This window comes from Microcaecilia unicolor, chromosome 12, assembly GCF_901765095.1.
Source record: "Microcaecilia unicolor chromosome 12, aMicUni1.1, whole genome shotgun sequence".
Taxonomy (NCBI): Eukaryota; Metazoa; Chordata; class Amphibia; order Gymnophiona; family Siphonopidae; genus Microcaecilia; species Microcaecilia unicolor.
In genome coordinates, this window is record NC_044042.1 from 16,679,571 (window position 1) to 16,705,059 (window position 25,489).

Consider the following 25,489-nt stretch of genomic DNA (forward strand, 5'->3'; position numbering starts at 1 on the left):
CCTTGCCAGTCAGGTTTTCAGAATATCCACAATAAATATGTATGAACTTGATTTGCATACACTTCCTCCATTATATGCAAATCTCTTTCTTGCATATTCATTATAGTCATTTACTATGATATCCTGAAAATCTGACTGATAAAGGGTACTCCAGAACTGGACTTGGGAAACACTAACCTAAGCACACTTTACCATGCTTCTTCCCACATAGTTCCCAGCATAGATAAATATTAGCAGGGCTGGATTTACATATAAGCAGGGCTTTTTTTGACAGGGTACTGAGAACCGGCACCTTTTCTGTTGTCTGCTAAAATTGACCCATGGACCTCAAGTTTTAATGAAAGAGCTGAGGCTCTACACACCAATTCTGCCTTGTCATACATTCTGTGACCGGTTGCAGGGGGCTTGGCTGTTGTGGGATGGGTCCCTCAGTGATTACCCCACCCCTGAAGAGTGGCCTAGCATTTCAGTACCGGTACCTTTTTTACTAGGAAATACGCACTGCATATAAGCAAGGCAAAATACAGCTTAGGGCCTCACATTGTGATCCTCAGCTACCCGAAGTACCAACCAAATACTGAATGTGATCTGAGAAGAGAGCAATACAGTGAAACCTCGGTTTTCATTGACTTCGGATATCGTCGGTTTTGGTTTTCGTTGATTTTTTCAGTGAAAAGTTTGTCTTGGATTTCGTCGGTTGCCTCGGATTTCGTTGGCGTGCCCACATGACCTTGCTGCTAATTTTGCAAAAACAAAGGGCGACCCCACGCGTTCTCCTGCTCATTGTGGCATTGTTTCTAGTTGTGTGAGCATCACCCCGCGCTTCTAACGCAACGCACGCAAGATAAAATCACATGTGCTCAAATCTCATTTTTCCTGTTAAGTGTTTCCCTTGCTAATAAGTTAACCCTTTCCCTTTAGCTCCATCATGGGACTATATTTATTTATAAAATGTGTTTTTGGTATGTATTTTGGAGTGTCTAAAACGAATTAATTGGATTTACATTGATTCATATGTAAATAATTGCCTCGGTTTTCATCTGTTTCGGTTTTCGTTGATTGTTTTTGGATGGATTATCAACGAAAACCGAGGTATCACTGTACTAATGTTGTAATCGACCTGAGGACAATGACCTTGCCAGCAATAACACAGAAAGCATTTTGAAGCTTGGGGAGGGACTGCAGCTTTTTCTGAAATAATTCCTACATGTGGGAAGGGAGAGGAAAGACTACATAAAACAGATGAATTCAATAAGTGGCTTGAAACTTGGTGTAAAGAAGAAGGTTTTAGATACATAGGAGAAAAAAATAACAGGCTATACTGTAATGATGGGCTACACCTTTCTGTAACAGGAAAAAGGATCCTTGGGGACAAATTCAGGTAGTATGTTTCTAGACACTTCAACTAGAGAGTGGGGGTGACAAAAGGAAACAAGGAAATTCAGAAAGTCACCCCCAGAAAAAAACATGATGGCAAAGGGAAAGGTCATGTAAATGTAGAAAATCTTCCAAACTCACATAGCACATGGAAAGCAATGAGCCCAAATGCTCGTGGTCTTGAGTAAAAAGGTTCAAAATTTGCAAGCCCTGATGTTTGAGGAAAACCTGGACATTGTTGCTTTTACAGAGATACGGTTCATTGATTCCCATGAATGGGATGTGACCAGACCGAGCTATAATCTTTTTAGGAAGGATAGGGATGGCCAAAGAGGTGAAGGCATGGCGCTATATATGGAAAACAATATCAGAGTGGCTGAAATGCGGGAAAACCTGGGGAAAGGAAGAAGCTATATGGATCGTCCTGGAAAGATAAGATGGAACCTGTATGCACACAGGTGTTGTCTATAGACCTCTGGCATAAGTGGAGAAGCTGGACAAAGATCTGATAGAAGATATTCATAAGCTTGTTTTGAAAGGGGAGGTAATATTGTTAGGAGATTTCAACTTACCTGATGTGGATTGGAACATCCCATCAGCAGACTTGGAAAGAAGTAGATAGATCGTGTATGCCTGTCAAAGTGCCTTTATCAGACAAATGGTGACAGAACCCACAAGGGAAAGGTCGATGTTGGATCTAGTGCTCACAAATGGAGGAAGTGTTTCCAGTGTCCTTGTGGGTGCCCACCTATGTAATAGTGATCATTGCACAATATGGTATAAAAGCAAAAGTGGAATGCGGATGTAGAAAACTCAAAGTACTGGATTTCAGCTGTATTGATTTTGGTAAAATGGGGGAATACCTGAAGAAGGAACTGATGGCATGGGAAGGCATAGGTGAAGTGGAAGCCCAGTGGTCCAAGCTGATGGCTGCTATATATATGGCAACTGATCTTTACGCAAGGAAAGTAAACAAAACCAAGAGAAACAGGAAGCATATGTGGTTCTCCAAACAAGTTGCTGAAAAAATAAGGGCAAAAGACTTTGTTCAAGAAATACAGAAGAATGAAGCAAGAGGATCATGAAAAAGATTATTGGATTAAACTCAAAGAAGTGAAGAGGGAAATATGGCTAGTGAAAGCGCAGGTGGGAGAAAAAATGGCTAAAGAAGTTAAGAGAGATGACAAGACCTTTTTCAGATATATTAGGGAAAGGAGAAAAAATAGGAATGGAATTGCTAGACTGAAAGATGCTGAGAATGGCTATGGCGGGACCTCTTCAGGATTTATTTAATAGATCTTTAGAGACGGGAGAAGTTCCTCGAGATGAGCTGATGTGGTCCCTCTTCACAAAAGCGGAGACAGGGAAGACATGGGAAACTACAGGCCGGTAAGCCTCACATTGGTGGTAGGAAAAATAATGGAGTCGCTGCTGAAGGAAAGGATAGTGAAGGATAAGTCGTTGGTGAGGCCCCACCTAGAGTATTGTGTTCAGTTTTGGAGGCCGTACCTTGCGAAGGATGTAAAAAGAATTGAAGCGGTGCAAAGAAAAGCTACGAGAATGGTAAGGGATTTGCGTTACAAGACGTATGAGGAGAGACTTGATGACCTGAACATGTATACTCTGGAAGAAAGGAGAAACAGGGGTGATATGATACAGACGTTCAAATATTTGAAAAGTATTAATCCGCAAACGAACCTTTTCTGGAGATGCGAAGGAGGTAGAACGAGAGGACATGAAATGAGATTGAAGGGGGGCAGACTCAAGAAAAATGTCAGGAAGTATTTTTTCACAGAGAGAGTAGTGGATGCTTGGAATGCCCTCCCGCGGGAGGTGGTGGAAATGAAAACGGTAACAGAATTCAAACACGCTTGGGACAAACATAAAGGACTCCTGTTCAGAAGGAATGGATCCTAAGGAGCTTAACCGAGATTGGGTGGCAGAGCCGGTGGCGGGAGGCGGGGATAGTGCTGGGCAGACTTATACGGTCTGTGGTGGGAGGCGGGGCTGGTGGTTGGGAGGCGGGGATAGTGCTGGGCAGACGTACATGGTCTGTGTCCTGAAAAGGACAGGTACCAATCAAGGTAAGGTATACACAAAAAGTAGCACATATGAGTTTATCTTGTTGGGCAGACTGGATGGACTATGCAGGTCTTTTTCTGCCGTCATCTACTATGTTACTATGTTTCTAGAAGCCAGCGGGTTACAAGATCCGAGGCAGCATGGCTTTACCAAAAGAAAATCCTGCCAATCGAATCTGATTGGCTTCTTCGACTGGGTGACCAAACAGCTGGATGAAGGACATGCGCTAGATGTAATCTGCTTGGATTTCAGCAAAGCCTTTGATACAGTCCCTCACAGAAGACTCCTGAATAAGCTGAGAGGGCTGAACATAGGACCCAAAGTAGTGAACTGGATAGGAAACTGGTTGACAAACAAGCGGCAGAGGGTGGTGGTATATGAAATCCGCTCGGTGGAAAGAAAGGTAATTAGTGACGTGCCTCAGGGATTGGTGCTGAGGCCGATTCTGTTTAATATATTTGTGAGAGACATTACTGAAGGATTGGAAGGAAAAGTTTGCCTTTTTGTGGATGATATGAAGATAACTAATAGAGTGGATACCCTGGAGGGAGTAGAAACCATGAGAAAGGATCTTCAAACGTTAGAAGAATGGTCAAGTGTCTGGCAGTTAAAATTTAATATATACTTCTACAGCTCAATATTTTACATTCCTAATTCAAAAACAAATTAAGTGATATAAAATGTGCTCAGTTCTAACAAATTCTTACCATTACATCCCCAGGGGAACATGTGATAGATCAAAGGAACCATTATAGCACATCCAGGTGTTCCTGTTTGTCAAACAATAGTATGTACATACTTATCTGTCTCCTGCAGCACAATTAAAATAAATATATTGCACGTGCTGTTGTGCAACCCCCCCCCCCCCCCCCCCCCGTTGATTCAATAGAAGGCAGTTAATTGTGATCTTATAGCTTTAAATACAATGCGATACCTCAATGTAATGGATAAAACTGCATATAAAACAAACTTAACCAATTACATATAACATACCTTCACATTTAAATGTTCCTATATATCATGAAATGGCATATATATAATCTGCTGCTTATTACGGTATTATTAATCACAGAATATAGTTGATACTACATTTCTAATTATCTAGGCAGTATGATAACAACTAGTGATATGTACAGAACTCAAACATCAAACATGATACACGGATTGATTTACCACTCCTAAATATTGTGCTCAGTTGCCTTAAGGAGCAGCCTTAAATAATGTACATTGTAACCATATTATCATACGATAACCCCCTATTAAATGGTTACCATACTACTCCTTATGCTGATTCCATCTTTCCCTGTGGGTGTTTCAAATCCCGTCTCTCCGTGAACAAACCCCACCACTCACACACCAAGTCACGTCCCCTTGACTCTGGCCGAATTTCGCTATGCTTTCTCAAAAGGGAACCTACATACAAACATACAACATCAAAATTAATCACCACATGCCTCTCCTTAAATATTATTTAATATAGACAGGACATATTTAGCTTCCACATATTATACCCAACTACTTACAAAGTCGGTTGATATTGTATATCTGGATTTTCAGAAGGCGTTTGACAAAGTGCCGCACGAAAGACTCCTGAAGAAATTGCAGAGTCATGGAATCGGAGGTAGGGTATTATTATGGATTAAGAACTGGTTGAAAGATAGGAAGCAGAGAGTAGGATTGCGTGGCCAGTATTCTCAGTGGAGGAGGGTAGTTAGTGGGGTCCCGCAGGGGTCTGTGCTGGGTCCATTGCTTTTTAATGTATTTATAAATGACCTAGAGATGGGAATAACTAGTGAGGTAATTAAATTCGCCGATGACACAAAATTATTCAGGGTCGTCAAGTCGCAGGAGGAATGTGAACGATTACAGGAGGACCTTGCGAGACTGGGAGATTGGGCGTGCAAGTGGCAGATGAAGTTCAATGTTGACAAGTGCAAAGTGATGCATGTGGGTAAGAGGAACCCGAATTATAGCTACGTCTTGCAAGGTTCCGCGTTAGGAGTTACGGATCAAGAAAGGGATCTGGGTGTCGTCGTCGATGATACGCTGAAACCTTCTGCTCAGTGTGCTGCTGCGGCTAGGAAAGCGAATAGAATGTTGGGTGTTATTAGGAAGGGTATGGAGTCCAGGTGTGCGGATGTTATAATGCCGTTGTATCGCTCCATGGTGCGACCGCACCTGGAGTATTGTGTTCAGTACTGGTCTCCGTATCTCAAAAAAGATATAGTAGAATTGGAAAAGGTACAGCGAAGGGCGACGAAAATGATAGTGGGGATGGGACGACTTTCCTATGAAGAGAGGCTGAGAAGGCTAGGGCTTTTTAGCTTGGAGAAGAGACGGCTGAGGGGAGATATGATAGAAGTGTATAAAATAATGAGTGGAATGGATCGGGTGGATGTGAAGCGACTGTTCACGCTATCCAAAAATACTAGGACTAGAGGGCATGAGTTGAAGCTACAGTGTGGTAAATTTAAAACGAATCGGAGAAAATTTTTCTTCACCCAACGTGTAATTAGACTCTGGAATTCGTTGCCGGAGAACGTGGTACGGGCGGTTAGCTTGACGGAGTTTAAAAAGGGGTTAGATAGATTCCTAAAGGACAAGTCCATAGACCGCTATTAAATGGACTTGGAAAAATTCCGCATTTTTAGGTATAACTTGTCTGGAATGTTTTTACGTTTGGGGAGCGTGCCAGGTGCCCTTGACCTGGATTGGCCACTGTCGGTGACAGGATGCTGGGCTAGATGGACCTTTGGTCTTTCCCAGTATGGCACTACTTATGTACTTATGTACCAACATTTTCCAGCCAACACCCAGAAGGGATCACATGGTCCTGCCCACACGAAACGTACTATGTGCCTATATCATACGCACTTCACCCATTTATACCAAACTGTGATTGAGCATGTGTCTTGTCTGCCTGTTATCTATTTACAGCCAATCAATGTCTCGGTTCAACCCACGGGTTGAACAGTGTCCCAGGAGTAAATAAAACGTTGTTCCTTATGAATCAAAACTTCACTGAGTGAACCACCCCTATCCAACTGGATCTGTATTAGCACTGAATATTGTAAATCTGGTATCTCATGATTGCTGTCCCTCCTGTGAGTCACCAGAGGCGCTTCTGGTTTTGCTGTTTTGATATTGCTAACATGTCCGCCAATACATACTTTGGTCTTACTAGCTGTTTTGCCAATATAAACTAAGCCACACAGACACCATATACAGTATACCGCTCCTGTTGAGTTACAGTCTGTCCTGGACTTCAAATGAAAGTGGCGGGAGCTATGGGGTATTGGAATCTTATTAAAATTTAATGCCAAGAAGTGCAGAGTGATGCACACCAGGGGGGCAGAAATCCAACAGAGATGAACCAGAGAGGTGGGGAGAGATTGGTAAGCTTGGCTCAGGAGAGGGGGTGATGATGTCTGAGGATCTGAAGGTGACGAAACAATGCGACAAGGCTGTGGCCAGAAGGATGCTAGGCTGCATAGAGAGGGGTATAACCAGTAGAAGAAAGGAGGTGTTGATGCCCCTGTACAATTCATTGGTGAGGCCCTACTTGAAGTACTATGTTCAGTTTTGGAGGCTGTATGTTACTAAGGATGTAAAAAGACTTGAAGCGGGTCAAAGAAAACAACCAAAATGGTATGGGATTTGCGTTGCAAGACCTATGAGGAGAGACTTACTGACCTGAACACGTATATCCTGGAGAAAAGGAGAAACGGGTGATATGATTCAGACATTCAAATATTTGAAAGGTATTAATCCGCAAACAAACTTTTCCCAGAGACGGGAAGGTGCTAGAACTAGAAGACATGAATTGAGGTTGAAAGGGGGCAGACTGAGGAATAATGTCAGGAAGCATTTTTTAATAGAGAAGATGGTAGATATCTGGAATGCCGTTCCACAGGAGGTGGTGGAGATGAAAATGATAACGGAATTCAAAAAGGCGTGGGATAAGCACAAAGGAATCCTGTTTAGAAGGAATGGATCTGAAGAAGCTTAGCAGATATTCAAAAGCAACACTGGCAATTGGGAAGCAAACTAAATAATAGTGTCCAGGGGTGAGATACCCAAATCTGCAAAATTGCACAATCAATATGTGGGGTTCTCTTCTATAAATCAACACACAGAATGTTACTGGAGGAAAAGCCTCTAGAAGCTCCTACACTTCTAAATTGTCTTACAGGAGCAGGACTTCATCATCATCGGCAAAAACCTCCATAAAGCAGCTTAATGCTATCAAATTAATAAACTTAGCTTAGGTTGCCAGGTCTCTTTCCTTCTTCCCAGGGTAGACAATTTAGAAGTCTAGGAGCTTCTCAAGGCTTTTCCTCCAGTAACATTCTGTGTGTTGACTTATAGAAAGAGAACCCCATATATTGATTGTGCAGTTGGGAAGCAAAGCCAGTACTGGGCAAACTTTTACAGTCTGCGCTCTGATCGTAGCTGGACAGATTCAGCTTCATAAGTTGGAGAAAATGACCACTGCTAGGCAGACTTCTACGGTCTGTGCCCTAATCGTGGCTGAATAGATTTGGATGGGCAGGAGTAGAGCTTTTCAGGAGCTTCGACATAAAATTCAGAAATTTTAGAACAAGGACGATGCTGGGCAGACTTCTACAGTCTATGCCCTGAAAATGGAAAGGACAAATCAAGACCAGGTATACATATGAAGTATCACATACCATATGTAATGAGTTTATCTTGTTGGACAGACTGGATGGACCATACAGGTCTTTATCTGCCGTCATCTACTATCTTACTATCCAGCTTATTTTCGAAAGAGAAAGACGCCCATATTTCGAACCAAATCGGGAGATAGGCGTCTTTCCCCCGTGGGTGCCCAAATCGGTATAATAGAAAGCCGATTTTGGGCGGCTTCAACTGCAATCTGTCGCGGAAACGACCAAAGTTGACGGGGGCGTGGTGAAGGCGGGACTGGGCGTGTCAGAGGCGAGGAGAGATGGGCGTCCTCGGCCGATAATCGAAAAAAGAAAGGCGTTTTTAGCGCGAATTTGGGTCACTTTTTTTGGACCCTGTTTTTTCACGAACAAGTCCCAAAAAAGTGGCCTAACTGCCCAGATGGCCACCGGAGGGAATCGGGGATGACCTCCCCGGACTCCCCCGTGGTCACTAACCCCCTCCCACCAAAAAAACCCACTTGAAAAACCTTTTTTGCCAGCCTCAAATGCCGTACCCACCTCCATGACAGCAGAATGTGTTTTATCCTGTGACAGCCTTTCCCTGGTTGTGATGTGCATCTCGGGTGAGTGTGAAACCTTTTCTGTTATGTGCACTGCAGAGTCACATCAGCAATGCATTGTGGTGGGTGTAGGGTATTGGGCTCCGTGATTCCACTAGCTTGTGTTAAATGCTCACGATGTTGGTAGGTGGTAGGCTCTACTCCCATGGTGCTTTTCCCCCTGCCTACTGGGTCAGAGTGTGCCCTGTTTTGTTTCCGGTAGTCCATGAGGTAGTGGCCATTTTAGTAAGCCAGTTTTAGATCCCTTTCATGTGTTAGCCACGTTACAGAACCTAGTTCTTACCTTGAATGTTGCTGAAAGAGGGCATTGTACAGCATTCTGCCAGCTCTGACCTACTGTTAATCTCAGTACCAGGGAGACTCATTGCCAGTGGGGCACAACCTCTGATCTGCAGTTAACTGTGAGTAAACGTGCTTATTCCAATAAAGGACATTTTCGGAGCGATTAGTCTTCAGGTGTCAACTGGTGTGCCAAGGTTATACAGCAGCAACAAGTCCTAGAGGCCTGCGTGTATGTAGGTCCCTGGAGCACTTTTAGTGGGTACCGCAGTGCACTTCAGGCAGGCGGACCCAGGCCCATCCCCCTCCCACCTGTAACACTTGTGCTGGTAAATGGGAGCCCTCCAAAACCCACTGTACCCACATGTACCCCCTTCACCCCTAAGAGCTATGGTAGTGTTGTACATTTGTGGGGAGGGGGTTGGGGGCTCTGCACCCGTGGTAAGGGAGCTATGCATGTGGGAGCAGTTTCTGAAGTCCACCGCACTGACCTCTAGGGTGCCCAGTTGGTGTCCTGGCATGTCAGGGGGGCCAGTGTACTACGAATCCTGGCCCCTCCCACGACCAAATGGCTTGGATTAGGACGTTTGTGAGCTGGGCGTTTTTAGTTTCCATTATCGCTAAAAAAAAAATAAACGCCCAGCTCACAAACGACTAAATCCATGGCACATTTGGTCTGTACAAACCGTATTTTCGAACCGAAAGATGGACGCCCATTTTTTTTTTTTTCGAAAATACGGTCTGGTCCACCCCTTCACTTACCCGTTTTCGGAAATAGTCGCCCATGGAGATGGGCGTTCGTGTTCGATTATGCCCCTCCAAGAGGTCTCACACTTCATTAGCATAGAAAACTATAAAACCTAAATTTTACTTCATACTTAATCAAGGAGGGGGGGCTTTTAAATTTTACAGCTTAGTGGCCACAATATGCATAAATATGGCCTATGTATCAGTTTGTGAATGGGGAAATGTACCCTTATATCACTTGTAAGCAGGCCCTTTACTGTTTATTATTTAACTCACATTCAGGCTTATTTTCGAAAGAGAAGGGCACCCATCTTCCAACACAAATCGGGAGATGGGCGTCCTCTCAGGGTCGCCCAAATCGGCATAATCAAAAGCCGATTTTGGGCACCCTCGACTGCTTTTCGTCGCGGGGACGACCAAAGTTCATGGGGGGTGTCAGCAGCGTAGCAAAGGCGAGAATGGGGCGTGCTTAAGAGATGGGCATCCTCGGCCGGAAAAAAGAAGGACGTCCCTGACGAGCACTTGGGCGACTTTACTTGGTCCATTTTTTCTTGCGGCCAAGCCTCAAAAAGGTGCCCAAACTGACCAGATGACCACCAGAGGGAATCAGGGATTACCTCCCCTTACTCCCCCAGTGGTCATCAACCCCCTCCCACCCTAAAAAAAACTTTAATTGAGTGCCGAAATATGATACAAGTGGTAGCCATTTTTCCCGATATGCAGCAAAGCGAGAAGATGTCTTTGCAAGGTGTGATTCGTATTTGTAGATTTGGAGCACTAGGTTCCACCATTCCTATGCATGTTTTACACTTTGATCTGTACCCTTCAGCCCCCCCCCCCCCCCCCCCCCCACACACACACACCCTCTTTCCCTCCTTTTTCTCTTTTCTGCCTATCTCTTTTCTTCACTTAATTTTAAGCCTAGATATGGATAGCTACTTCTTACATGTGAGCTCCAGTATTGCCATACTGTGTAAAATGTTACTTGCTGTTAAGTTGTGAGCTCTTGATTGTATTTGTATCGAAAATCAATAAAAGAAATTAAACTGGGGAAAAAAAACTTAAAATAATTTTTTTTGCCAGCCTCTATGTAAGCCTCAAATGTCATACAGCATGTCATGACAGCAGTATACAGGTCCCTGGAGCAGTTTTAGTGGGTACTGCAGTGCATTTCAGGCAGGCAGACCAAGGCCCATCCCCCCCTACCTGTTACACTTGTGGTGGTAAATGTGAGCCCTTCAAAACCCACCAGAAACCCACTGTACCCACATGTAGGTGCCCCTCTTCACCCCTTAGGGCTATGGTAGTGATGTATAGTTGTGGGGAGTGGGTTTGGGGGGCTCAGCACCCAAGGTAAGGGAGCTATGCACCTGGGAGCAATTTGTGAAGTCCACTGCAGTGCCCCCTAGGGTGCCCAGTTGGTGTCCTGGCATGTGAGGGGGACCAGTTCACTGCGAATGCTGGCTCCTCCCATGACCAAATGGCTTGGATTTGGTCGTTTCTGAGATGGGTGTCCTCGGTTTCCATTATCACCGAAAACCGGGGACGACCATCTCTAAGGTCGACCATCTCAACATTTATGTCGACCATTTCTAAGGTCGACCTAAATGTTGAGATTTGGGCATCCCCGACCATATTATCGAAATGAAAGATGGACACCCATCTTGTTTCAATAATACGGGTTTCCCCGCCCCTTCACGGAGCCGTCCTGCAAGTACGGCCCCAGGAAAACTTGGGCGCCCCGTTCGATTATGCCCCTCCACGTGATAAAAAAAATCTATCATTAAGATATGTTATTGGCAAATAATGCACACTGAGGCCAATTAATGTGTGTAACTAGTAGATAACATATAATACAGCTTAAAATATAGGGCCTCAAAAATTTACTTCAGTGTGTTAAAATAAATCTATAAAGTCGTCATCCAAATAATTTTCTATAAGATACAAGTAGTAGTATTTGTAGTAGTGGTTGTATTTTAAATATTATATTGTGATACATGCAAAATAAAAATACAAATCTAAGCAATTTAAAATGTAAAATTAATGCAAAATTTTATATGTATTTCATGTAGCATCAATATGATAAAATGGTTGAAGAAAAAGATACAGAATTAGGACTTTACAAGGCAAAGGAGCAGGAGACAATTTCTACAAAAGTATCTTTGGTAATATTTATATTATTATATAAATGTGCGTTAGAAAATTGAAAGTGTGGTACTTACTCCAAACTATTCCATGCTTTGTCCTCTAAGGGCCTCTTTTATGAAACTGTACTAGCGATTCCTGGCACAGCAATGCCGACAAAGCCCATTCACTTTGAATGGGCTTTATCAGCATTACCACACAGGAATCACTAGCACAGTCTGGTAAAAGAGGCCCTGAGTTTACCATGCCTAAGAGCACTCTCTTTTTGTTGTATGTAATGAAAAAATAACATGAATTAAGTTATCAATACTCTACCAGGCAAAATATACCCCAGACGGAATAGGCCTTCCTAGTCTAAAGAGCAGTCGATCTATCAAAAAAGAGATGAAGAGTCTTCTGCAGCAGACTGGCTAACCTTCTGAAGAGGGCTTTAAACTAGGATTGTTGGAGATGTGTGAACAAAGCCCCCAGGTAAGTAAAAGCCTTCAGGTAAGTAAAACATTAAATACCTCTATAGAAGTGGGGAAAAAGGCTATACCTGGAAAGTTATGCATATTTTTATGTAGGTAGGTTATAATCTGCTTAGGTTATAGGCACACTATAAGGGCTCCTTTTCCAAAATGATGCTACCGACTAGCAGTGCCCTGAGGCCCCAATGCTCAAAACTCCATCTCTATTCTGAATAGTGCCATAAAAATACCGCCAGAACAGTGATAAAGAATAACGCCCTAATGCTCAATGCTAATGAGATGCAAATATAGACACACTAATGAGATGCAAATATAGACACACTCATAGCGTTGAGCATCAGGGAGTTTGGCGGGAGGATTGTGCTTGGCGCAGAAGAGTTCTGCAATAAACTTGGCTCCTGTGCACATGCACTTGGTAAAACCCAAATGTGAAGCATATATTGGTGTCTGTTTTCTGTAGCCTAAATATAAGCGTTTTTAATTTTTTTTTTTAGCTTGGACGCTTACATTTAGATGCAGAAAATAGATGCCAGTGTGTTTAATTTAATTTTTATTTTTTAGCATGGATGCTTTAAATTTAGATGCAGAAAACAGACACCAACTTGTGCTTTTGCATGGGGCTGCTGTTTATCATGACCAGCGCTTAAGGGCTTCCTTCTGTTACAAAAGCAATCAAAACTGGCAGATTTTGAAGAAAGAATCATGAGAGAAGCAAGAGAATCATGGGCAATCCTCTCTTCCGCCTGCTCTAACCTGGCATTAATTTTTTGCAATGGTAGGCAGTTTTTTTTCCGAGCGCTCTTCTCTGGACATTGGGGAGAAATACAAAGTGACCTCATTAACATGAGCTTGACTACAATTGCATGCTATCTGCGCTAGTGTCTGGTGTGCTGTTTTCCCGCGCTAGACCCCTCTGGACATTCTGCGCAGGTAAATGCGGGCACTACTACGGCGCTAATGGCCTCTAGTTGCCTGTGTTTACTTTTGAGCATCGGGACCTGAATATGAAGATGCCCATTCATTTCTCATGGGCTTCTTTCTATTTAGTGCTCGCCAATCATTAGCATCGTATGTATGTTATTTGAATGTTCTAACATGTGCTTATTAGAAGTTTCATTAGTACTATGCTGACATTGCATTATATCTCTGTTATTTGAATTTAAGTGCTGTTAAATGTGTATATTTTTGATAGTGTTTCATGGTAGTGCTATTATTATGTTTTAATTTGCTGTTCTCCAGTTTACCTCATTTATTGTGTTTATATTTATGTTTAGTTATTTTTACTATTGTTATGCTGCTAACAAAATTGTGAGTTTTATGTTAAACTGTACCTGCTGAACACCGCCTTGGGTGAATCTCTTCATAAAGGTGGATCATAAATCCCAATAAAATACAGTACATAATCGGTAGCACCGATTTGTAAAAGGAGCCAGCCCTATCTTTTTAAAATAAATAATAAATAAAATAATGCCCATAGTATGGGAAATAAAGTTCTGGATCTAGATGCTGTGATGGAAGAGGTTGTGGTTAGAGAGACATTGTACATGGAGAACCGTGACTGGAATATAGTTATACCAGGCTTTAATCTAGTAAAGAAGGACAGAGTAGGAATAAAGGGAGTGGCACTATAGGAGGCAATTCTACAACCAGGCAGTTCCATTTGTGCACCCTGAGGCTGCATGGTAGGAGCCTGTTTTATAATGGAATCTTGGCATCTAGTGATTACTGGATAATGTGGTTCAATATTAGGACAAGTGTGGAGAGGATTCATTCAAAAGTGAGGGTTCTAGACTTCAGGAAAACTAAATTTGTCAAGACAGAGGAATACGTCAAGGAGTTGTCAGCTAGATAGGAACATCTGGGAGAAGTAGAAAAACAGTGGGCAGAAGTGTAAGAAGATATTTTAATATCATAAGTCTGTAGCCCTCCCTATTCAAGAGGAAATTCGAAAACAGTGGGAAGGAAAAGTATTAAATATTTGGGAGTCCATATTCCTACAGACTTAGCAGAGCTTTATGCATTAAATATGGAGCCGCTAAAACTCCGGGCAGCGGAGTCTTTGCAGTGATGGCATGCTCTACCGATCACCTTATTGGGTCGAATTGCGCTATACAATATGGTCCTTTTCCCCAAGTGGACCTATGTGTTCCAGATGTTGCCATTTTATTTGAGGCCCCGTGAGGGAAACTGGTTGAGAAAAAAAATTGACCTATTTTTTATGGCAGGGGAAAAAGGCCCGTTTGCCTTTCTCTAAAGTAACATTGCCACACTGAAAGGGGGGGTTAGGACTCTTAGACTTAAAATTTTTTTCTTTGGCCAGCAGCATGAGACATCTGTCTGATTGGTTCTGCTCCGCTAATTTTTTTCTCTTGCAAAGGGGCAGAAGTGGCACTTTTGGGTAAAATGCATTTTTCTTATTGGCTCCATGCGCCCTCCGGCGAGGGGTCCCTACCGCTATATCCTCTCACCTTTGAGAGCCACATGGAGGTGGTTGGGTAAGCTTTATCAGATAGATACAAGGGTTTCTGCCCTGTTGCCCCTTGGGGGTAACTTGGCTTTCCCGGCGGGTGGCTCTTTGGTCCCCTTCCAGACGTGGGCCATAGCGGGAATTAGGTATCTATTTCAGGTGGTGATTGAACAAGGGGTACTAAAATCGTTTGAGGAATTGAAGGAAGAGTATGGTTTGGGTGTGAATGACTGGTTAGCATACACGCAATTGAGACATTATGTAAGTTCTTTGCCTGCAGCCTCATTAAATAATGTTTCCTGGGAAAAATTTAATGACATACTTGGTCTTGAGGCACAATCACGTGTGCCCTTAAGTTACTTTCATCGTGGTTTGAGAGACTCTTTGCAACCAGTGGATTGTTGCCTGGTGGTACAAGCCTTGAACTCGGAATTGCAGCTTAACCTGCAACCGGAACAACTTTAGTCCTGCCTTAAACCTATTTCTACCCTGACAGACAATGCAGCGTGGTGGGAGTTACAATATAAATTTCAGCTCCGTTTACATGTATCCCCGCACAGAGCGTATAGAGCTAGAGCTACACTGCGAGAGTCGGATAAGTGTCCAAAATGTGCGTGCACTTCTGCCCATCTGGGGCACATGTATTGGGCTTGTGCTCCAATCAGCGCTTTTTGGACTGAGTTGAGCAGACATGTATCCCAGATGTGGAATCACACATGGAGACCAGCCCCCAAGCAGCTGTTTGACCTATTTGAGATGCAACGGCCGGCTCCAGCAGGATTTCGGTCATTCCTGAAAAGAGCAGTTTTAATGGCAAAGTATGTTATACTGCAATTGTGGTTGGTAGCAGATCAGCCGAGTATATCACATTGGAGATCAGCAATGATTCAAGCACGTGCTATAGAGAAAAAAGGAATAAAAGACTTGGCCTCCAAGAGAGGTGACCAATTTTGTTGTATCTGGTCTCCGTTTTGGGACACTCTCACTCCTGTAGCAAGAAGCAAGATATTGAACTCTTAATTTTTTTTGGGGGGGGGGTTAGGAAGAGAGAGGGGAAAGGGGGGGGAAGGGGGGAGGGGTTGATTTAGGGTAAAATGTTAAAATGTTTCAGGCAAAATAATCACTGTGTTGTATATTTTCTCTGAGTGGTTCATTTTTCTTGCATTGCCTTGAAATAAAAATGATTAAAAAAAAAAAAAAGATATTTTAAAAGCAACAAACCATTTTGTTAGGAAAGTCAATAAAAGTAAGAAGAAAAAGTGGCCACTATGGTTCTCAAAAGAAGTCACTGAAGACGAGGTTCCTTATCGTCCCACAAGACCAGTCCAGATGTTTGGATTTGTGTTTTCCTGCCCCCAAATAGAGACGGAAAACTGATAAGCTGTGATACCATCACTTTAGAACCCTGTGGAACTCCCTGGCCAGTCAGTATTTCTCAGTATTCAGCAGGTGGTAGGCTTTTTGTGTAACCTCTGATGGTCTGGTAGGACTAGTATTTCCATTTCCTTAGTCAGATATGGCGGGGATACACAGCGGCAAGCGGGAGCCCCAGAGACTCCATATTCTGCTCAAACAGGGAGGAAGAAGAGAAATCTTCCAGTCAACCATCTGCATGAGCACTCCCAAAGATAGCAGATTATCCAACTAAACAGGCTAATCCAGATAGCCGGTTTTTCCAAGTTAACTAGTTATTCCACAACACAGAGGGAAGGCAAGGGGCAAACTCCGCCCACTCCGGAACTGATGTCAGATGTGGTGAGGATAGAGCTGCCGCACCTAGCGGCACGTGCCTTTGCGCAGCAACTGGTGCAGAAACAAAGAACAGCCAGCAACTCAAGAAAAGTAAGTCCCACTAGGATACAAGAACTCCCTGATAGAATCTAATGTCTCTATGCTGCAAAATGGACGGATTGTGGTGGTATATGTTGTTAATAGCCAGCATAGCCAGTACAACCACGGGAGGGCAGAACGGGTTAGAGAAATGACTTCCAAAGTATTATGGCAGAATTGTGAGAGAGGATGTTAGAAGTCTAAGTTTTCCATCACTCAACTTGGAGAAATACAATAGGTTAAGATATCAAATAAAGATAGGAGAGAACCAACACTAAAAAAGGACATGAGGGAAAAAAATAAACAGAAAAATACACCAAAATACATAAAAATAGATAAGCAACTGAATGGCGAAGTCTTGCCTGTCCCCTGCTACTACTTCAATGCAAAATCCTTGGTAAACAAGGCCATAGTAGTGAGGGACTGGTTGGAACTCAAACAGCCCGGATTGGTGTTTGTGATAGAAACATGGTTACAATCAAGAGAGGATCCAGTCCTACAAGACTGAATCCGTAGGATCACATGTATTTCTTGCATCCAAAAGAGGTGGAGGGTGGCAATAATATGTAAAAGTTTTTTTTAACTTTCAGATTGAGGTGAGTTATCAGTCATCCTGCTTAGAATTATTATCATGCAAGATCAAAGACACTTCACTACGAGGTAGCTTACAATGTACTGTATGCTACTGCCCTCCAGGGAAGTGAAAAGAAGCCAAAGGAGAATTCTATGAACTTACGGTGACTCAAAGTCTAAAACCCGGAGTTCAATTAATTGTAGGTAACATAAATCTTCATTTAGATAATGAGAATGATAAAAACACTACTTTAAAATGTTTCTAGAAAACATAAACATGAAGATAATTCCAGCCCAAGGAACACATCAACTAGGCCACCAACTAGACTTTGTAGCCTGGAGTACAAATTCTGAGTACAAATAAGGATAGAGGCTGGTCGCCCTAATATACGTTTTAATCTATGTAATTTTGACTTGGGCATTAACATAGTCAGGCTTCACCACTCCTTATATTGGTGATGTCACTGGAAGTTCAGCTTTCTCTGCTTCCATCTGCTGGCATAGTGACATAGCCCACTGATCTAGCAGAAGTCAAGGAAAGGAACAAATTTCACCTTATTTATCATGGTGACCATACAAGGCTAAAGGAGAAGGGCAGGATACCAGCTGACCATACCCTTGACCCAGCCGAGCTAGCACAAAAATCTTTACTAAACAAACAATTCTGCACCTCTGTGTCTGTAGTTTAACTTTAATCCTTTGTTTCTGATTGTTCTTGGTCTTCTCTGAAGTTTCCTCTTTGTCTTCCCATTCCATCTCTTTTGAGAATTATTTTCCCGTCTTCCTCTCATTTCTTTATAATTTCTCTTTGTGTATCTCTCTTCATAGCCTGTCTCTCCACAGTTTATCTCCTCTCACTTCCTTGTCTCACTCTTCCTGTCACTTCCATCTCCTGTCTCTTTTCTCCCTTTCATATCTCTACTCTCCACCAAGATCCTCCTTTTGTTTCACAAGCTCTCTCTTAGCTCTCTCCTTTCCAAAACCTACACAGCTCCTCTCCATCGCTTAAGTGCCTCTCCCTTCTGCAGCTCCTGTCCTCTCTCCCAGCTGCACTTGTTACTCTTTTCAAAATCATATCTTCTCCTTCCAGCCTCTTTTCTCATCATGGCCTATATTTCCTTTCCACTCTCAGCTATCCCTTTCCACAGTTCGACTCCCAGCCTCTGTCCCCATCTCTCAGCCTTTCCACATAGGCAACTGATAAATCAACTGAGTGTTTTTGGTCTGGAGGGAAAAGTGACTAACTGGGTTGGAAACTGGTTAATTGGAAAAAGATAGAGGGTGATGGTAAATGGAGTTCGCACTGAGGAAAACGATGTTACCAGTGGTGTACCTCAGGGATTGGTCCCTTGCCTGGCTCTTTTTAACATCTCTGTGAATGATATTGTGGAAGGGTTATCAGGTAAGATTTGCCTCTGCAAATGATTCAAAACTCTTTAATAGGGTAGACACCCGTGATGGTGTGGATAGCATGAGGAGGGATCTAGCAAAGCTAGAAGAATGGTTCAGAAATTGGCAACTAATATTTAATGCTAAAAAATGCAGAGTCTCTGGTGAGGCCCCATTTAGAGTACTGTGTGTAATTCTGGAGACCACACTTTCAAAAAGTTATAAACATGGAGTTGGTCCAGAAGGTGGCTACTAAAGTGGTCAGTGGTCTTCATCATTAAGCATATAGAGGCAGACTCATAGACCTCAATATGTATACTTTGGAAGAAAGGCGAGAGAAGGGAGATATCCTTGAGACATTTAACTATCTTCACAGAATAAATGCACAGCAGGCAGGTATTTTCAACTGAAAGGAAGCTCTGCACAAGAGGGCATAAAATGAAGTTAAAATGGGATAGATTCAGAAGTAATCTAAGGAAATACTTCATTACGGAAAAGGTGGTAGATACGTGGAATGACATCCCAGTGGAGGTGATGGAGACAATGATTTTATCTGAATTCAAGAAGGTTTGTGATACATATGTGGGTTCTCTTAGGAGAAAGGAGAGATATGGGCTGATATGGATGGGCACACTGGATGGTCCATATGGACTTTATCTGTACTCTTTTTCTTCCAGCCTTTCACAGCAATAGTCTATCTTAGAGGCAGTAATCTCTTCCAGGCCCCTCTATTCCTCTCTTAGGGTTTGTCTGCCTCCTTTCTTTTTCTTAGTCTGTATCTGCTGCTCTTTCTGTCCTGCATTGTCAGCAGCAGCCAAGAAATCTTTCTCTTCCTTCCATTGCCCCTGGTACAAAATAAGTACCTGTATATAATATGTACACCGCCTTGATTGTAACCACTGAAAGGCAGTATATCAAATTCCATTCCCATTCTGCAGTTTCATCCTCCCTGCAGCTCATTGGGCACACACAACCAATCAGTAAACTACAGCAGCATCCTCTTTTCCCTGCAGCCCATTGGTCAGACATAACAAGCCAATAAGGCGCAGAGGGAGTTGGGAGCAGTAGCTAAGTAACAGAATATCAATCTCTAAATGCCTCTGTGATACTGTATCTACTCTCACAACTTCTGATTCAGGAGAGAATATTAAAGGTGCTCAAGTACCTACAGCACCCATAGAGCTGGTGGCTATGGATCCATTCCAGAATGGCTCTTGTTGACCTGAGGTTGGAGCCCTGAGGATTACTCAGGGAACAATTTTCTTTGGCAGGCTGGAAGGGAGGGACAGGCCCCAGACTGGTAAGAGAGAGGTTTTTCGTTTTAGTTGGTGGTAGGGGTCAATGAAAAATTAATGACGTTTTGGGGTCAATATTCAAAGCGATTATTTAACTGGCAGAAATGGCTCCTGGATGGTTAAATCACTTGTTCGGCACTTAACCGGATAGTGCTACTGAAAATGTTTGGTTAGCGCCCAATGCAAAACCAGCTATTTGGGGGGCTGTGAAGGAGTCTATAGGATGTGGGCCACTTCTCTTAAGGACACTCTCTCACAGAGTTAGAACCACCTTAAAACTCATAGTCCTGCCCATGAGGGAAGCGACACGGGAGGGGTGGAGCCTGGAGGGCATGGTCCAGGAAGTTTAAAAGCTCAGGGCACATCTGGTTTAAGGAGGCCCAGAGGGAAGCAGCAAAGGCCTACTGCATAAGCCTCCACCCCTGTGAACTGCAACTTGTTTTTAGGGCCCTGTCTATCACCCCAAGTTTATTATGTACCAGCCACCCACAATCTGGAATGATAGAGAGACCCAAGGCCACGTATGAGAAAAGCAATTTTATTTTACTTACCAACTACAGATTATAATTGATATAGTTTCTCATGGGAGAACAGACTGTTACACATCAGTGTTGGCTATACTGAATCTCCAAGGTACCTAATACATACAATCACTTATATAATGTTCGCTTTATGCAATAGCTTGTAGGCAGATCTTATGATAATAAGCTGGGCAGTTTATATAATAACCTGGTTATCATTTCTTGGAAGAGGCCATCCTTTTCTTGGAAGACCTTGTCATCTCCCTTAAGGAACTATTCTGTTCCCCAATTCAGCCATCTGTTTCCCTTTACGTTACTAAACCAGTTTGTCCAGTTCTTGCACCCTTGCACATTCCTCATTTTGCTTACCCACAAGAGTGTCTCAACAGATCATGAGTCCTTGAGTCATGTAGATGTCAAACAGAAGTCACTGAGGCCTAGATCTTTATAGCTCTGAAAACTGAACCATGGTTCATGTAACCTGGATCATAGACCATTTTCTACAAACTTCAAGAGCCATATAGTCCAAGTTTAACTTGAGACCTTGAAGAACTATATTCTTCACTCAGCCAGAGGCAGACTGGTGAATATTGTCGACTAGAGAATAGTGCATGATGTGGCCTGCAGGAGAAGGACCACAAGAGTATTTTGCTGAATAGCATAGTTTATTATTTTCTCTGTTGCCTGTGATGCTAACAGGACCCCTCATACCTGGCACTTTTAATAAAATATTGTTTCCTATTCCCTTGAACCCACTGTGTGACTCCACTTTGAGCTCTGAACCCGCCCTTGCTCACATTACCACAGGGGCTTTTCAGGCGTTCAGCACTTAAGCCAACATAACAACATAAATAGAACCGCATAAAAGTCAGTCCTATCTTTATTCTGTTCATCATAGCTGGTTAAGTGCTGAGTATCACGTATACTGAGAAGTTCAATGCTGGATCCCAAATGTTGCCCAGCTTTGAAATTCCGAGGATAACCCTGGTGGCAGTCATCATGCTATACCCACTTGGTATTGTGTCATGCCTAAAATGATGTGTGCCATGATTGATGGATCTCTGATTATTCCTTATTGCATCAGCGTCAAGTGCACAGCATGGATCTAGTAGTGATGGCAAGGTGTATTTCATTGAGAGATTAGCAGACAGTGAGCAGTAACACATTCTCATGCGCATGTATCCTTTTTGGGAGATGACCTCAGAATGACCATCCTGCTGTGGAATGTCAGTTCCTCATCATGGGGTTATTGTGTTACTTCTGCGGTATGGCATGAGTAGTACTGTTGGTGGTCACATTTACATTCCACTTAAGAGCAACTTATCAGAAATTACAGATAAAATTAATGCCAGTTTACAAATTATGAACTCATGGGCAGATGCCTTCCTACTTAAACTCAATGCAGAAAAGACTCAATGTCTTATTTTATCATCGCAGTTTAACAATACTAATTGCGCCAATAAAACACACCATCCCATACTCTCCCTGTTGCAATACCTTGAAACTCCTGGGTGTTACTATTGATCGAAATCTCACCATTGATCTCCATGCTAAGAATGTGACAAAGAAAATGTTTTTTGCAATGTGGAACTAAAAAGAGTGAAGCCTTTTTTCCAAGGGAAGTATTCCGTACGTTAGTACAATCATTAGTACTGAGCCACATGGATTATTGTAACTCCATTTTCACAGGATGTAAAGAAAAAACCATTAAGAAACTTCAGACTGCACAAAATACCGCAGCTAGACTTATATTCGGAAAGGCGAAATATGAGAGCGCCAAACCCCTCAGAGAAAAATTGCATTATCTTCCACTAAAAGATCATATTACTTTCAAGATTTGCACCTTAACCCATAAAATCATCCATGGAGAAGCTCCTTCATACATGTTAGACCTAATTGACTTACCAGCACGAACATCAAAAGTTCATCACGTACCTTCCTAAACCTCCACGACCCTAATTGTAGAGGACTTAAATACAAATCATTCTCCGAGGACAAGCAGGCTGCTTGTTCTCACTGATGGGTGACGTCCCGGCAGCCCCTCCATCGGAATCTTCACTAGCAAAGGCCTTTGCTAGTCCTCGCGCGCCCACGTGCATTGCGCATACTCGGCCGTCTTCCCGCCCGAAACCGGCTCGTGCCGACCAGTCTTCTTTTGTCCACGCTCGGTACGGTCGTGTTTACGCCGTTCGCACCCCGAAAGTCGACCTCGCGCGTCTTTTTGGACTTCGCTACGAAAAAAAAAACATTCGGAAGGAGACCTTTTCGTCTGTTCCCTTCCTATATTCTAGTTTTGCCCCGTTAAGTTTTCTTTTGTCGTCGGGGTAGGCCCCTTTGAGGCCTCGGTTCGAAGTTTTTCTTCCCCTTTTTTGTGGTGCCATCTTCGCCATTACGAGTTTTGACCTCGCCGGCGCGATTTTTCCGCCCATGACATCGAAGTCTCCCAGCGGCTTCAAGAAGTGCACCCAGTGCGCCTGGGTAATCTCGCTCACTGATAGGCACACGTCGTGTCTTCAGTGTCTGGGGGCTCTGCACCGCCCGCAGGCCTGTAGTCTGTGCTCTCTTTTACAAAAGCGGACTCAGGTAGCGAGATTGGCCCAGTGGAATGTTTTGTTCTCGGGCTCTTCGTCGGCATCGGCACCGGGGGTATCGAGTGCATCGACGTCGCCAGCGTCCAGACCTTCATCCTCGGCCGCGATTGCATCGAGTGCATCGAGGCATCGACCCTGTGCATCGGGGCTGAGACATCGGAAGGCTGCGTTGGCGTCGGTGGTACCGGGACCTCCTCGTCTGCTGATGTCGTCGGACGGTGGTGCTTCGTCTGGAGTGCAGATGAGGGCTGTCCATTCCCTGCTGGTGGCGGTGAGCCTTCGGGTGGGTCTCCGCCTACCCTGAGGGCTCCTGCGGTACAGCCCCCGAGACCGGACCTTCTTCGGCCTTGGCCCCGAGGAAGCGACGGTTGGATTCTACGTCCTCCTCGTCGGTGCCGGGAAGCTCCGGTGACATGCTTCGTCCCAAGAAATCGAAGAAGCATCAACACCGGTCCCCTTCCCGTGTCGGCACCGAGAGCTCTGGGTCGCCGAGGGAGTCGGCACCCAGTAGGCATCTGCAACCGAGAGGACCGCTCACCTCTGTTTCAAGAGGTGTCGATGCGCTCCACTATGGACAGGCCGGAACAGCCTCCACGCCCGGAACAGACTCTGACATCGACACCTGCATCGGCTTCCATGTCTTTCTCCACAGCCGCTCTGCACGAGAGTCTCCGGGCCGTTCTCCCAGAGATCCTGGGAGAGCTGTGCGCCCTTCCCTCCGGTACCGGGGGTGCTTGCGCCACCGGTACCGTTGAGTGAGGCGCCGGCTGGCCCCTTGCCCGGGGTGAGGTCTCCAACATCTGTGCCACTTGCGGTACTGACTGCAGTAGCCTCCCAGGAAGGCTCCCCGACGACGTCGGCGGAGGGAGCTTCGCCGGTGCGGGCGAGGGAGTCTACCTCTCGACGCTCCCACCGTGGCCGTGGTTCCACGGAGTCGAGCCGGGCACGGCTTCAGACACAGGTCCGCGAACTTGTGTCTGATACCGATGTGAGGCCTCGTGGGAGGAGGAGGAGGACATCAGATATTTCTCTGACGAGGAGTCTGATGGCCTACCTTCTGATCCCACTCCCTCTCCTGAAAGGCAGCTTTCTCCTCCCGAGAGTCTGTCTTTCGCTTCCTTTGTCCGGGAGATGTCTACGGCCATCCCCTTCCCGGTGGTTGTGGAGGAGAGCCCAGGGCTGAAATGTTTGAGCTCCTGGACTATCCTTCTCACCTAAGGAAGCGTCCACAGTACCCATGCATCATGTCCTAAAAAAGACATTGCTGGCGAACTGCACCAAGCCACTAAGTAATCCCCACATTCCCAAGAAGATCGAGTCCCAGTACCGGATCCATGGGGACCCAGAGCTGATGCGCACTCAGTTGCCTCACAAGTCTGGAGTTGTGGATTTGGCCCTAAAGAAGGCTAAGAGTTCTAGGGAGCATGCTTCGGCGCCCCCGGGCAAGGACTCTAGAACCTTAGACTCCTTTGGGAGGAAGGCCTACCATTCCTCTAAGCTCATGGCCAAAATTCAGTCTTACCAGCTCTACACGAGCATACATATGCGGAACAATGTGCGGCAGTTGGCTGGCTTGGTGGACAAGCTCCCCCCTGAGCAAGCCAAGCCATTTCAGGAGGTGGTCAGGCAGCTGAAGGCGTGCAGAAAATTCCTGGCCAGAGGGGTGTATGACACCTTTGATGTTGCATCCAGGGCCGCTGCTCAAGGTGTGTGATGCGCAGACTCTCATGGCTGCGTGCCTCCGACCTGGAGAATTAGACTCCAGCAGCGATTGCGGACTCGCCTTGCCATGCGGATACCATTTTTGGAGAAAAAGTCGAGCAGGTGGGTAGAGCAGCTCCACCAGCGGGATACCGCTTTCGACAAAGTTCTCCCGCCGACAGCCTCAGCTTCTACCTCTACAGGTAGACGATTTTTTGGGGAAGGAGGGCTGTTCCCTACTCTTCTGGTAAGCGTAGGTACACCCTCCTTCTCGACAGCCTGCAGCGCCAGGCTAAGCCCAGCGCGTCTCGCTCTCGTCAGCAGCGTGCGCCTCAGCAAGGCCCCTCGGCTCCCCAGCAAAGCAAGGGACGAGCGTTTTGACTGGCTCCAGCAGAGCATAGCCGACATCCAAGTGTCAGTGCCGGGCGACCTGCCAGTCGGAGGGAGGTTGAAAGTTTTTCACCAAAGGTGGCCTTCATAACCTCCGATCAGTGGGTTCTCCAATAGTCCGCAAGGATACACCCTCAATTTGGCCTCAAAACCTCCAAATTGTCCACCGGGAGCTCATCCTACAGCTTCCAGCACAAGCAGGTTACTTGCAGGGAACTCTCCGCCCTTCTCAGCGCCAATGCGGTGAGCCCGTGCCATCCGGGCAAGAAGGGCTGGGATTCTATTCCAGGTACTTCCTTGTGGAAAAGAAACGGGGATGCGTCCCATCCTAGACCTAAGGGCCCTGAACAAATATCTGGTCAA

General features: G+C 44.6%; 1 long non-coding RNA gene across 1 annotated transcript in view; it reads left to right on the forward strand.

Moving 5' to 3' along the window:
• LOC115481821 overlaps nucleotides 1–11,902 on the forward strand; it is a 36,044-nt gene extending 24,142 nt beyond the window's left edge. The window contains exon 3 of the long non-coding RNA XR_003944009.1: nucleotides 11,827–11,902. This is a non-coding gene — a long non-coding RNA (uncharacterized LOC115481821). The remainder of the gene's footprint in view (nucleotides 1–11,826) is intronic.
• Nucleotides 11,903–25,489: the final 13,587 nt, after the last annotated feature.